This window comes from Jatropha curcas, chromosome 5 (genome assembly GCF_041381405.1).
Source record: "Jatropha curcas cultivar XTBG-Jc1 chromosome 5, XTBG_Jcur_1.0, whole genome shotgun sequence".
In the NCBI taxonomy this organism is placed as follows: domain Eukaryota; kingdom Viridiplantae; phylum Streptophyta; class Magnoliopsida; order Malpighiales; family Euphorbiaceae; genus Jatropha; species Jatropha curcas.
In genome coordinates this window covers 6,099,062-6,115,447 of record NC_143155.1, presented here as the reverse complement: position 1 = coordinate 6,115,447, position 16,386 = coordinate 6,099,062, and the positions used below count along the sequence as shown (strand labels likewise).

Genomic DNA, 16,386 nt, shown 5'->3' with positions numbered 1-16,386 from the left:
AAATGTCACAAAACAAATGACAAACTAAAAAGAACACCAATATCAAAACCAACTCAACTCCATAAAAAAAAAAAAAAAAAAAAAAGAACTAAAATCAGTGAACTTATTCAACATATATTATAGCAACCCAGAAAAATATGTTCCATTTCTACATTAATAACAGATGCAAATACAGTGCTTTGCAGCACCATATTCCAACTCCTTATGTTGTAGCCTATAAATTAGGGTGACATGGCCCCTCTTTTAAAAAAATTGTCACCCGATGTTACTTTCATCTTCTCTTTCAATTTGCTTTTTTTTTTTTTCGGACAACATCCTTTACCTGGCTCTTCAACATGTCAATCATCTATGGCTCACTGCACCGCTCATTATTGCTAGGTACTGCAGAACTTGGTATCTGAAGGGATTCACTAGTTCCGCAACGTTCCCAATTGCAATATCATTTTTTCTCGAAAATAATTTCCACAACTGCTCCACATACTGTCAAACAACAATTATATTGCGACATTAAACGGTCATAATTTTGGGTAACAGAAATTTATCATTAACATATGATAAATATACTACTGTGATTCATCCCTTTGTTACAATAAGTTTAGGTTGCATTACCTTATTCATGACTCTGACAAATACTCGGATGATAGCACGGTACACATTACCTTTGCCAACATATAATTAGCAAGAGAGACAACCCAATATATACAAAATGTAACAAGTGTAAAAGGTATGATTTATTATTAGCTCTTGTAACAAGTGTAAAATATCAAATGCTTGAAACTAAAAAGCAATAAGTAGACCTCATATTGGGAAGATAACAATAAAATGAAAAGTACTTCAACCTTGGAGCTACATATTTAATGGTAAACATAATTTTAATCTTTGTATCCTAAAATAGTAACTACAAACTTGAATAAATGGTCCATTGATTAGGAAATAGTTCAACTTTAATTGGAAAGAGTTACAACTTTAACTTCAAAGTATAAGCAAATTGAAACATTATTCAAACTGACTTTAAATTTGTCCATCAAATCTTTTTCTATTTTGTAACTCCTTATCTGCTGCCATTGGTAAATTACAAATAATTTTAATTTGAATATAACATATTTTCCTATTCTAAACTGCATGTTGATTATATCATGTCATTACCATGCAATGTTAGTCTTATTATTTAACGTCTTATTTTTCTCACTTGATTTATTTGTGATCCAATATCTGCATATAAAAATTAATCCTTTTGTTTGTATTTATCAAAGGGTAGAAATAGGGGATAGAAGAATTCTTCAGTACTGAGTATAATTAGCCCCTAATTAGACCCTAATAATTATTTAGTTTATTCATATTTCTTGTGCTAATTGCATGCAATTTCACTTGTAGCTAAATCTTTCAAGTCCTAAACTATTACTTCAAACATGTATCATACATAATAAGCTTTTTGAATCATCTAATATAATTGATATGGTCTTTGAATGTATGACCAGAATATAGCACTTAGCCTAAAAAAACTACTTTAATATTCACTTATATCCACTCTTATTGGTCAATATATGATACTACAAAATTTGCAAAACAATATTCACAAATAGTAGGACATGGAGATCGCACTAGGATGCACAACAGGTGGTTGCTCCATTCCAATTGTCCTGTTCTATATTAGTGAATTTAAAAACATTAAAACACACTTTGATTTAACGAAAACAGACTACTATTTGGTTAAAACTTCATAATCATTTAACGAAAATAAGTTACTATTTTCCAAACCAGATTTTCCAAATAAAAAAAATCACAACAAACAGTTTGCTACCATTTATGGTCTCCTTAACGTGTAAAGAGAAAGATGAATAAGAGTGTCTCGATCAAATAAGGCATGATAATTAAAAATAAAAAAAAAAACAAAGATAAAAAATAACAATTACAGAATGATTAATAAGGAGATGTCAATCAACTTTTAATAATGAAAAAATTAAATCAAATTGTAATTACTTGTGAATCTTCACCCGATGAATGCAGCTGAATCTGAGAAGAGGATAGGATAATACAACGAAGAGAAGAGATGAAAGGGTTTTGTTGAGGTATTTTTGTTCAATTCAGCTGGGCATCTCTAAAACATGGTGTGCGTTTGGGCGCTCTAATATTTTGCCCTAAAAAATTATATGGGTAGTGGTAGATATTTAACAATTCGCCCCTAATTTAGTGCCCTAAAAAAAATCAAAAAAAAAAAAAAAATCGCAAGACTTACCTCAACTTGTGTCCAAATAGCAATGGAGTGACCGGAGTTGCAATGGAGCAGAGATGGCGGCGACAGGCGGGCTGGAGCGGCGTCAGGATGGACTGGAGTGGCGCTGCGAAAGGAGGAGAGGAGAGGAGGAGTAGAAGAAAGAAAGAAGAAGAAAGAAGAAGGAGGGCATCTGGCATTTAAAGCCCTAAAATTTGCGACCGACTGGTCGGTCGCAAATGTCCTTAATATCGGTCGCAATTTTTTAACTCGGCAACGTCGTTTTACTTCGCAATAAAATTGCGACCGATTTGCGACTAAACCTGTCGGTCGCAAAAAATCGGTTGCAAATCAGTCGCAAATCGGTTTCAAAACTTATTCCTAATTTTGAAGTGCGTAATTTTGCGACGGAAAAAACGTTGTCTCAAATCGGTCGCAAAATCGGTCGCAAATCCGTAGTACACTAGTCGCAAACTGAAAAACAAACTCGCGGAAATTTTTAGCGCTATAATTAGCGACTGTTTGTCTATAGGTCGCAATTCGGTCGCAAAATTGCGACTGATTTTAGGCGGTCGCAAAAATCGGTCGTAAATCGGTGATTTTTTTGTAGTGCATATTATATTCTTTTACCACATTTAATAAATATCTTATTTAATCAAATTACTTTTACATTTTCAATCAATATTATTAAAATATTAAAGATATTATCCAATATTTAATAGATACCTTATTTAGTATATAATATAGTTTTGTAATTTATCCAATAGAATTTGGATTTGAATACGAATTTTTGGAATAGAAAATCTTGATTTGGAATTTTGATGTTGCCCTTAATAATTGATATATATTATATTCTTGTTCTTTTTAAAAATAATATACATTAAAATAGAAGAGAATTATTATTTTATCCTTCTATTTTGTTAAATTATTCAAAAAAAAAAAAACTAGGACCATATAAATTTTTTTTTATAATTTATTAATAACATTTAATAACATAATATTAAGATTTATTCAACGGTATTAAAGGACTTAAATTTAATATTAAAATTTTTAATAAATTTTAATAGTTATTTATTAGTTAAGCAAATAAAATGTTATAAATACACGTAATAGCATAAACAGTGAAAAAATGGAAATAGTAGCATACAAAATTTTCCGATCAAGATTTTTAATAATATATAATATCAATGTTACATTTTTAAGGTAACATACTAAATTATATATCACATATTTTAAAATTTTTTCACATTCCACAACTGAATTTTTTTTAATAAAATTATTTATATATAACATATACTTTTATCTTTTTTTTTATCTCTCCCCTAAATAAAATAATTTAAATTATAACCAAAATAGAATCAAATATTTAATGAATAAAAATATAAAAATTTTCAAATATCGCATTGTCATATATATTTATTTAAAAATAAATTAGAAAAGAAAAAACTTAAAAATTTTGAAATGCTTAAATATCTATATTTATTTATTTAAAAAATAATTTTTATAAATATATCTAATCAACTAATGAAATACAATAATCTAATTGGCTATGAATAAGATTATTTTGGAATATTCTAAATTTTATTAAGGACCATTTCGAAAATCTCATTATTCTTTCCTCATTTTCACTTTTATATATAGTATAGATATAGATATACATTGAAACTTTTTTGTTTGGTGAGTTCTAAAAAGAGTTTTATTTTTGATAATAACTTTCTTTTTTATTTTTTATTTTCTTTTTCGTTATTGAATAATTTACAATCATCATCATTTTAATTTAGTAACTTGCAATAAATAGATGGTCTCTTGATAGATCAAATATTTATAAATTTCTTGATATTTTTGCTCTTATATATAAATTTATTTGACTTAAAAGAAAATAGTGTTTAAGAAACTGAAAAAAAAAAACTAGAATTACATATTTCTATTTTGAGTCACTTTTTGAGATTTCAAGAATTTGTGCATATATTCTTTTCTCTAATACACTGGGTAAGTAATACTGCTATTGTAGTCAAAATGATTACTATTATTAATTTAGTTTGAGACCATTCATTATATAAAAATAGATTTTAAGTACATAATATTATAAGTAACTTGTACGACAAAGTGTAAGACAAATTAACCATTTGTATTTGTTTTAATATAAATAAAAAGTTATGCTTTAATATTATATAGATAAAAAGAATTAAAAGAGTACAAAGGATGAGAATATAACATAATGAACGTGCAACACATGCCATAAAAAAGACTAGTTTATCTAAATCTATCTATCTATAAAAATATATAAAAATTGATGCGCATTTAATCATATGGCACAATATTAAAAAATTTAATTGATGATGTGACATTTTATAACTATTAAAATTTTATTATTTTTTGATTTAATTTTTTAATTTGAAAAAATTAAATTACAACACTCTTAATTTTCAATAATTAATAATTAATAATTAATAATCATATAATAATATATTGCATTAATAAAGAACTCTTATTTAAGATGGCTATTCATGGAGACAGATGGATGAAGATATATATCTTTGGCCCTGCTTCTTGTTGTTTTTAACTTTTTTTTTTCTTTTTTGGTTAAGAAATATAAATAGTTTATTAAAATATGTCTATTATGCAACTCACAACCTTTAAATGATTTGGCTTGTGTGTTCAATTTTTGTGTGTTCAAACTCACGGACAAATACTTTTTTTTTTTCTCCTAGAATGTTCATAAATTCATAATAATCAAAAAAATAAAATGCTCTTCAATACAATGTGCTCAAACTTTGAAAAAGAATTTATCTACATTCTAAGAAAATATCACTATTTATTAATTTATTATTATTTTAATCAATTCGTATAAAATAATTCAAAAATTATATTCTAATTAAAAAATACTAGAATATTACGTGTTTATGATCAAAATTATATATATATATCTTATATTTCATTTCAATTAAATAAAAAGTTTTAAAAATTAAAATTTCAAGATGTTATAATATCTATCTAATTTTTAGATTTAACAAAATATAATTTAATATAATTACTCTTTATGAGATTAATACTTCACTATTTTATATTATACCTAATAGTATGTATATCATGTATATCTTTTATTTCATAGATGTAGTACATATTACTGCTATATATATATATATATATATATATATATATATATATATATATATATATAAAATTACTCTTAGCGATTTAATTAGTAGTTTAATATTTATAAAATAAAGCATATCGTATAATTATATATATTGTGCATACTGTAAAATTGAATAATTATACTATGCATGCATATGAAAGATTGAATAATTATATAATTGAAATACATGTATCAATATGTATTATAGTACTCCATATGAATTTTAAGAAGTAGTTGATTAAGATAGACGATATAGTATAGCGATATTTACTAATTCTATAGAATAAACATATGCATATCATACATAACTTTTTTTTTTTTTTTGAAGAGAATGTCATACATAACTATAACACATGGTTTAACTTCATAAAATATTAATGTACTAATTGAATCATAAGAATAAATATTTAGCATATGTACTAATTACGTGAAGCAAAAAAAAAAAAAAAAAAAAAAAAAAAAAAAAAAAAAAAAAATATATATATATATATATATATATATATATATATATATATATATATATATATATATATATATATATATATAGTTATGCAATTATAAGAGATGTTTAAATCATAAAATATTAAAATAATAATTAACTCATGAGGAACAATTATAATAAATACTATTTCATCAAATTTAAAAAATCAAATATACTTACATGGTAATAACTTGAAATTTCAATTTTAAAATTGATTTAACTTAAATCAAAATATGAGGATTTATGTATCAATATGTATTTTGTATTTTATAATCAAAATACAATTTTTCAATTATTTTTATATGAATTAATTAATATAGTAAATTAGTAAATAATTATTTTTTTGACTATAGAAAAATTGACCATACATAATTAAAATGCATTTTTGAAGAAAAATTCAGATAATTTTATTATAATTTTTGGTTTTCTATTTCAGTTGTTATGAAGTTTTGAAAAAAAAAAAAAAGTGATAACCCATCAACTGGAACTTTCAAATTTGTGACCGAATGCAACATAATGAAGATATAGTCAACCTATTTGAACCTTATTTATCAAATTTATAATCATCAATTCTTAAAAAGTTATTTTTATTTCTTATAAAAAAAAAAGGAATATTAACTTGTTGAACAACAATCTAGATCAATTGGAGTTGCATAAAATATATATATAAAAAATAAAGGAAAGTAGTGCTAGTAAGCAAACTCCGTCACTCTTTCTCCATAATTGCAGTTTAAACTATATGTGGTGATTGATCGATCATAAAATGGAACAAATAATAAAAATTACTTTTTATAAAAAATATTTATCAATATGAGACATATGTAAATTGGAGAATTTGAAGAGAATGAAGAAGAAGATGATAATGGAGTGATGGTTGTAGAAGAATGAGAAAAAGTGGAATAAATTAAAATGAAGTGGACATTAATAATATATTGAACTTTTAAATATTATTAATTCTTTGATCAGATTAATGGAGAACAAAATTCCCACAGTTTTTCTTGATTCCGATCGCCATCGAGCACCTCAACCTTAAAGGCCAACTACACCTATGATGAAGCCAACCAACAATTCTCGTTCGCCTTTCCATCAATCACTAATCCCCATATAGCAGCTGCTCTAGCCCAAGCTTATTCACAATTTACCAACATGTTGAAACGCCTCTTGGAGAACCCTCAGCCTAGCGGCGAGCCAATACTACCTCCTAGGCCGGTGAACCCTCCTCACCAAGAGCATAGCTTACCCCCAACTTTGCCTAAATACCAAAATCATTCATTATCTAATCAATACCATGAGGCAGAATCAGAGGTGGACCCTAGTATGACTATCCCCAATAGCCAAAAACTAAGTTGAATCCAACCAATTATGGATGGAGCAAATCTCTGGGATGTTGTCAAGAAGCTGGTTTGAGAGTGTAGAGAGACAGGAGAAATAGGAGATTATGGACTTCGACAGGACTCACCCTTATCAGCTGATATTTTGGCCGCAGCCTTTCCATCAAAGTTCAAGCTTCCTACTTCCCAATTCTATGATGGATCTACCAATTCTAGGAGCCATCTGGCGACCTTTCGAACTATAATGTATTTGCAAACCAATTCAGAGGATCTAATGTGTAAGATCTTTCCAACTACCCTAAAAGAGGTAGTTCAAGAGTGGTATCAAACACTCAAGACAATATCCATTCATTTCTTCTCTCAGTTGGCCACAGTATTCCGAGCCCGTTTCATAACATGTGTACCATCCAGGAAAATATCTTCTGACTTGCTAGATTTAAAAAGAGAGGAGGGAGAGACCCTGAGGCATTATGTACCCAAATTTCAAAGAATGGCCATGCAAGTAGAAAACTTGAATGATGAGATAGTCGTTAGCACCATGGCAAAAAATTACAGGTATAGCAAATTGATTTTTAAGTTTGAGTATAGACCCTCCCTCGAACTTTGCTGAGCTTATGGCGCGAGCCAACAAATACACAAAATTAGATGAAGCCTTTGAAGCTCAACAACACAGATCGCCTAGAGTAGAGATGCATAAACATAAGAGACATCCATCTCTAGTGAGGAGATGGTCGTCCCGAAGGAGGTCACCTATTCGGCTCCTATGAACTAGTTATTATGTTCGAACGCCATACTCAAGAGATGGCAAGCCACAGTAAGATTGAGAATTTACCCCTTTGAACAGACCACGCTTGGAAATATTGTCTTAGGTAAGGGAATAGGGCGATCAAATTCAGTTCTATTATCCTAGAAAGATGAAGGAGGATACCTCGAGCCGTCGAGATAAGAGCAAGTATTGCAAATTCCATAGGGATGTAGGCCATGAGATTGAGGCTTGTTGGCAATTGAAGAAAGAGATAGAATGCCTTGTACAAAAAGGCGAATTGAAGCAATTTGTTGGAAAAGCGCGGAGGGAAAGTGAACAGAAGGACAAACAACTAAAAGAATGTCACACCCTAGGCACAATCTGCACCATATTTGGTGGCTCATCGGGGGGTGATAGCAATTCAGCCGAAAAAAGGAGAGCTAGAGAGATCTATTCCATTCTACCCAAGTGAAAGTCAAGCACCAGGCTGCCCATATCATTCTTTGAAGTCGATGGTGAGTTTGTACATTCCCCACACAATGATGCCCTAGTAATCGAGGGGATTTTGGAAAGCTTTCTGATAAAAAGATTATTGGTGGACGAAGGTAGTGCAGTGAACTTATTGACTATGGAGGTATTCAAGGCTTCGAAACTAAACCAGGTGAGGCTTAAACCTATCTGAACCCCTTTAATCGGCCTAGCGGGAAAACATATGCAAGTGTCTGGGTCCATAGACATAACCCTAGAGCTCGGAACTGGATCTCGTCGAGGAAACTTAAATTGGAATTTATGGTGGTGGACATTCATTTTCCATACAATGCTTTATTGGGTAGACCAGCCCTGTAAGAACTGGAAGCGGCCACATTTATTAGATACCTCACTATGAAGTTTTACTCCGATATGGGCGAAGTCATTACTATTAAGGGAGACCAGAAGGTGGCTTAAGAAGCATACATGATAGCACTGAAAGGGTTGCCTCTTTCCCTACCAATCACATGGATGCTAGAAGGCAAACAACCCATAAAACCAACCAAACACCAACTTTTGATATTCCCAGACATAATGTAGATTCTAGCCCAACATTTATGGGCGAGCTGATTATATGGGAAGTAAAACAGGGGAGGAACTTAATGCTGGGAGCTAATCTACCGAGAGAGTTATAGGATAATATTAAGGCTGTTTTAGAAGATAATTTTAACAGCTTCGCTTGGACCGCAGACGACATAGTTGGCATGATCCTAATATCATATCCCATAAGCACAACATTGATCCAAGCTTTAGATCGATAAAACAAAAAAAGCAAAATCATGGCCTAGAGAGATTGCAGGTTATAGCAACTAAAGTAGAAAAACTTTTGAAAGCAGGGTTTTAAGAGAGGTGAATGATCCAGAATGGTTGGCGAATGTCGTTTTGGTACCAAAGTCCAATGGAAAATGGAGGTTATGTGTTGACTTTATCGATTTGAACAAGGCATGCCCTAAAGATCCTTACCCTCTACCCAATATAGATCAGCTGGTAGATTCAATAGCGGCTATAAAGTGTATAGTTTTGTGGATACGGCGGCGGCGTACCATTAGATAAGAATGAACAAACTGGATGAGGAAAAGACGAGCTTTGTCACTGATAGGGGAATATATTATTATCAAGTCATGCTGTTCAGACTAAAAAATGCGGAAGCCACATACCAAAGGTTGGTCAATAGCATGTTTCAAGACTAGATTGGGCAAACCATGGAAGTATATGTAGATGATATGATAATAAAGAGCATTCGAGCTACCTACCATCCTAGAGACCTACAGGAAGCCTTTGAAATCTTGAATAGATTTAATATGAAGCTCAACCCAGATAAATGCACATTCAGAGTTAAGTTAGGGAAGTTCCTGGGTTTCATGATATCACAAAAAGGGATTGAGGCAAACCCTAAAAAGATCAAGGCAATTCTGGAGATGCAGGCACCCACCAACATCCATGAAGTCCAACAGTTGAATGGTCGAGTTACAACCTTAGGGCGATTTATTTGTTGCTCAGTCAAGAGGTGTATGCCATTCTACCAAACCCTAAAACAACTGAAGGGTTTTTAGTAGGATGACAAATGCCAGCTCGCCTTCGAAAAGATTAAGGATTTTTTATCTTCCACTCCTCTTTTAAGTAGACCCAAAAAATATGAACCCTTATACTTGTATTTAGCTGCTACTGAAAATTCTATGGCTTCGGTATTGATTAGAGAAGAAGAGGGTGAACAATACCCTGTCTATTATATTAGCAAAGTCCTCAAGGGTTCTGAGCTGCGGTATCCAAATATTGAAAAGCTAGCATTCGCCATCCTGACTTCGGCAAACCGGTGCGCCACTACTTCCAATCTCACACTATAATCATCAGAACTAACCACCCCCTCAAAAAGATCCTGCACCGAGCTGAAACTTCTAGAATATTGGTGGAATGGTCAATCAGATTAGGAGAGTTTGATATCAGGTATGCTCCTACTACCATAATGAAGGCGCAATTACTTGCCGGCTTTGTGGCCGAGTCTTTTAGCGAAGATGAGAAGGGCGAACATGAAGCGGAACTATCAAGCTCCAATTATAGTACTTGGTAGTTACACACAGATGGGGCCTTAGGGAACTCAGGGGCTGCAGCAGGGGTAATCCTATAAGGGCTAGGGAAGATTAAAATATATTATGTCGTGAGTCTAAACTTTGCAACAACTAACAATGGTGCCGAATATGAAGGCTTAGTTACGGGGCTTAAGCTGGCCCCTGAGATATGCACTCCAGATCTCCATATTTTCATAGACTCATAACTGGTTGTCAAACAAATTACAGGCACGTTCACCACCAAGGAGCCGAACCTAATCAAGTACCATTCTATAGCCTTGTCTCTCTTACATAAATTAGAGGAAGATGATTGTGTTTGGAATGTGACATAAATAGAACGGGCGAATAATAAGGAAGCAGATACCATAGCTAAAGTGACAGCCTGGGAAGATAAGTTGCCAAGAGAAGTGATGATCGAACACCGAACTTGCTCGAGTTATGAGACGAGAGAAGTCCTAGTTTCCCAACTTGACAGTATTTGGATGCGTCCGATCATTGATTTCTTACAGAATGATGTTCAGCCAAGTGATAAATAAGAGGCGATGAAACTTTGTAGGAAAGCGACGAACTACACAATGGAAAATGGAGAGCTCTACAGGAGATCAAAATCACACACTTAGGCGAAGTGTGTAATTGAAGAAGAGGACAATTATATTGTAAGGGAGACCCATGAGGGTGTCTGTGGGGCACATGAGGGCTCGTAGGATAGACATAGAAAGATTTTGGTGTTAGGATAGTACTGGCCAATAATGAAGCTAAATGTTCGCCAGCACGTTCGCTAGTGTAATGCTTGCCAAAAATATGACTGGGTTCCTAAAAAAACCTCCTCAAAACTACAACCTTTAGGTTCAGCCTGGCCTTTTGCTCAATGGAGGGTTAGACATTGTAGGGCCTTTTCTTGCAACAACCGAGCAAAGGAAGTTTGTGGCAGTAGCCATTGATCACTTCTCCAAATGGGTAGAAGCCAAAGCCCTAAGCACCATTACCCCAGCCTGGGTTATCAGTTTTTTCAGGAACAACGTGATATTCAGGTTTTGGGTGCCCCATAAGATTGTTACTGACAATGGAAAGCAATTTGATTCAAGAGCCTTTAAATCTTTTTGTGAAGACTGGCATATCAAACTCCACTTTATATCAGTTTTCACCCGCAAACCAATGACCTTACTAAAGTCACCAATAGAACTATCCTACAAGGCTTAAAGAAGAGGTTGGATGGAGAAAAGGCTAACTGGGCGGACGAACTAAATAGTGTATTGTGGGCTTATCGAACTACCCCTTGGCAAGCAATAGGGCAAACCCCTTTCTCCTTAATGTACGAGACGGAAGCAGTAGTGCTAGTAGAAAGAGGCATATCCAGCAAAAGAACAAGAGAGTGTGAAGAGCTTGGCAGCAATGAAAGCCTAAAGATCAACTTAGACTTAGCAGAGGAACTTAGAGGCAACGCAACAGTCTGAGCTGAAGCATACAAGCAAAGGGTGAGGATACTTCAATAGGCAAGTTCAAAACAGGTAATTCAGATATAAGCGGAAGGCAGAAATCACCAAAGGCTTGGCAGATGTAAGCAAATTAGGGCTGAACTGGGAAGGTCCTTATGAAGTCTCGAAGCAGCTGGGCCCGAACACATACAAGTTGAGGAAGATTGAAGGAGCCAAGCTACCTCGGACATGGAATGCTGATAATCTAGAAAAGGCATATTGTATCTCCACCCAATAATATGTAAAGTAGTTTTATATTTGAATAATAATAAGGCCTCAGGTTTTTTCACTCATTGCATCATGCCCCCTAAATATATAAGGAGCATGATACATTGAGTTTTTCTTGAAGGATCTTACTTTAAATGTTCTTCTGTTTGGCTCGAAAATACCCAGTTCGCCCAAGTGACCTAAACGGTCCAATTTCACCAAGTCTATAGCCCGAACATACTTAGCTAGCCCAAGCGACCTAAGTGGTCCAATTCCATAGCTTGGACATACTTAGCTCGCCAAGTGACCTAAGCGGTCCAATTTCACCAAGTCCATAGCTCAGACATACTTAGCTTGCCAAGTGACCTAAGTGGTCCTATTCACTAAATTCATAGCTCAGACATACAAAGTGTGTTTGTGCAAAAGCTAAGTGTTAAGTATTGATATGATAAAGGAAAACACTAATTTAGGGAAACACTTAGAAGAAAAGCACAACACATGAACAAAAGGAAACAATGTCTTTGCTTAAATCAAGAAAAATGTTGTTATATAGATTGATTATAAAAAGTTTATTACACAGAGATAAGTACAAAAAGTTTTCCCTATAGCTAAATACAAAGTAATTCCTAAGCTAAGCATCTTGCACTGAAGGCAAATCTCTAGCAAGGCCTTGCCTTTCTGAAGAAATAAGGTAAATATTTGCCTCGGTATCCACATGCTGAGGAGGCGAGCTATCCATGATAGGATCTTTTGGTAAAGAATCACCTCCAATCCCTTCAGCACCCTCCTCCTCCTCTCCTTCCTCTTCATCATCAGGAAATATGTCCTTCACCCAGCTCCAGTACTTGTTCCACTCCCGAACCTTTAATTCAATAATAATTTTGGTCCTAAGGCTCAAACATGCCTTCGCTAAGTCTTCTGCAATTAGCCCCTCCATATTTCGCAGTCCCTATAGCTCCTCATTAACCTCCGTGACTTTGCTCTCCAAATCTTTGTTCTTGTCCAACAGGTCCCAATTCTCCCTCCTTCAACCACTTAAGCTCAACAACGTAAGCATCAATATCAGCTTTATGCCGAGCTTCTTGCTCCCTCATAGTAGTTTCAGCGCTATTCAGTGCATCTTCCATCTGATATTGACTTCCATATCGGTATAATCGCATTTCAGCTTAGTTATCCGAGTGAAGCTCAAATTGTTGGCGTTCAGCGCATAGAATAGGCATTGATTAACAAAATCTTTCCTCGCCATGTCATCCACATGATCGAAATACGAACATCTGCTGGAAAGAGACAGTGGTGAGCCATCTCCTGGCTAGGCCCATACTCTTGAAGGCTGCATTTTGCCCTATACTTCTTCATAAAATAGCCTCAGATATCCAAAGCCTCGCCAGCTCTAGGAGGCATAGGAGGGGGACCGAGGATTGACTCTTCTCTCCGTCCTTTCCAATAAGGCTCAGTTGTAGGGCTCAAATGGGTAGGCTTGGAGTGGGAACCCCCCAAAATAGCTTCAGTCTTAGTTGGCTGTGGGTTTGGCACTGTTGGAGGAACTTCTTTCCCCAAACTATCAGCTGCAGCCTGTTTCTTCATTGCCTCGGCCACCTTGGCCATCTTGGAACTCTTAGTCTTCTTAGGAGCCATGCCTACACAAAGGTAAGAAAGAAAAATTTAAAAAGTATAAAGGACTAAAAGGTAATACGATTAAGGACACAATTTCCCAGTGGGGAAGGGTTCGGCCTTATAAGCCCACTAGGAGAGCACATTGGATAACCTACGGCTATCACCGACCTTAGGTTAACAGCAGCTAGTCCCCTAGCCTTTATTAAGTCCACACAAATACGATCATAAGGGGTGAGCGAGGCAAGTAGATGGCGAAGGGGATCGTTAGACCACCGATTCGGCACTTCGAACTCTCTTTACTGTTTAATAATAAAAAAAATTTAGATTTACAATTCTTTAGGGACGAAATCTTAGAATTCTTTGAAAAGACGTTGCAATCTTTATTTGCTTGAAGGAAATAATGATCTTCGTTAGGGGCAAACGGAGAAGTGATAAAGCTCTCGAACTGCCCGAGCTGTTAAAATGTATCCATCTTGGTGAGCTAGGGCAGCTATGGCTCATAAGAACCTTAAGCCGTTAGGGGTGCAGTTATACTCGTAAAAAAATGATCTTAAAGGTTCAGACAAAGGGAACCGAACCCCAGATCAAAAACTTTCTTCATACATCATAATAGAGTCTTCATCCAATGGCTCAATCACCCTCATGTTCCCTGAAGGCCTAATGAATTTATACTCTGGTGCAATACTGTACATAAAACATATATCCAATAGCTCACCCTCATCAATATCAGAGGGAACGTCAGCGATCCTAACATTCTCATTTCTACCTTTAACCTCGCCCGACCCTGAGTCTATATCCTCGAAATTCTCATCTCTAGATTGATCATGTAATACTTGAACATCCTCATCCCTATAGGAACTCATGATCCTAGCTAATGAAAAAAAAGGAAAGAAAAAGATATAAAAAAAACTTGCTTGAAAGTTAGAGAGAGAAGATCTAGAGTGAGACGCTTTGGTGGTTGAGAAATGGAAAGTGAAACAAATGAAGGGGATAGAGGCCTTATATAGGCCAGACGAGATAGAGGCCTTATATAGGCTAGACGAGGCACTAAAGAGTCCCCTCATTAAATGAAGCGACTCTTTGGGTGCCCCCCTTCCAAGACCAATGCCTCGTTCTTGTTAAATAAAAGCCTCCATAAAGCAACGCAATAAAAACCTAATGTAAAAAAAAATACACATATATAATAAATAAATAATAACAGACAATGCAAAGACATAAGCACTACATTTGGACATAAAATGACCAAATAAATTAAGGGGACTACTGTTAACATATAATAATAAAATATATTAAATAAATAATATTAGACTCCTAAATAAACTCATTAACAAGTAATATAGGAATCATAATCTTTATCCTAACACAACTGCCCCAAATCCAGTTTATATAATCTACAATTTTGATTGAATATCAATGCCGGGTAGGAAAGATGATGGAAGCAAAAAACTATTCTTAGGAATGAATGATTGCAAGATATTGAGCCTAATGAATGATTATACACTTTGGAGTCTGATGATTGATGCTTACCTGCTGGAAGGTAACTAGATTAAAGGGTGTGAACGTGAGCAAAAATGTGTCAAATGCACTAAATGATGCCCTATGCAAAAGAAAGAAAAAAAAAATTCAATATATAACAAACTTCAATCTATGAAAGGTGAAATAGAAAAATCAAACATGAATTAAATCATTAAGTTTTATGGTTTGTTTATGAATTCATAACCTAAGGTCGTTAACTTACGAAAATCCCTATGATTCAAACCATATAACTTTCGCATCAAGTTATTATTCCCATGTAATTTATTACATTTTTCATATCAAAAACCCTTCTCCTGATAGTGATTAATAAAATAAATCAATTAAGGAGAGAAACTCTGCCTGGAAGCATTAAGTTCAATAATAAATTATATTATGAACAAGGAAAAACAAATCTAATATTATAAATTGGAATAGAAATTAAGCTATTCTAAAATCCGCATGAGTCAAACAATATAACTTCCGCATCAAGTTATTATTTCCATGTAATTTATTACCTTTTTCATATCAAAAACCCTTCTCTCGATAGTGATTATTGAAATAAATCAATCCAAGGGAGAAACTATGTCTGAAAGCATTAAGTTCAATAATAAATTATATCATGAACAATGAAAAGCAAATCTAATATTATAAATTGGAATAGAAATTAAGCAACATAAATCCCTAGTATGAGAATTTAGTTCATCATGGTACTTAAATTAAACTCAAATAAACTTGTAAATATTCCTATAATCAACATGAATGTTGAAAATAAAACAAGAAGAGAGTTTAGAAATAAAAACTAGTCGACAATTGGCTTGTAGCGCTTCCTTAAATCTTGATCTCCAACTTGATTGCTTGAAGTCTTGTAAAGAAACACGATGTAGAGAAAAGAATATGAAATAATGGATGTGATGTGAATCTTCTTTTAGTGTAGAGATTTCTCTTTATATAGACTTCGTAGAGTGTCTTTGAAACCGAGTAGGAAACTAGCTAGCCTAATTAGGAAGAAATATTATTTGAGTAGGAAACTGATTTTGTATTGTATTTCGTCCCAATTAGGAGTCTTTTTTAAC

At 33.5% G+C, this 16,386-nt stretch overlaps 1 long non-coding RNA gene across 2 annotated transcripts; it reads right to left on the bottom strand.

The window, feature by feature from the left end:
• Window positions 1-94: 94 nt before the first annotated feature.
• Window positions 95-2,556, bottom strand: LOC149496136 (uncharacterized). 2 transcript variants are annotated; one of them, XR_016320833.1, is made up of 3 exons: window positions 2,237-2,551; window positions 1,981-2,138; window positions 95-480 (listed from the first exon to the last, which is right to left on the bottom strand). It is a non-coding gene; the product is annotated as an uncharacterized LOC149496136 (long non-coding RNA). The 2 variants fall into 2 exon arrangements; XR_016320832.1 differs by lacking the exon at window positions 1,981-2,138 and having other exon boundaries at window positions 2,237-2,556.
• Window positions 2,557-16,386: the final 13,830 nt, after the last annotated feature.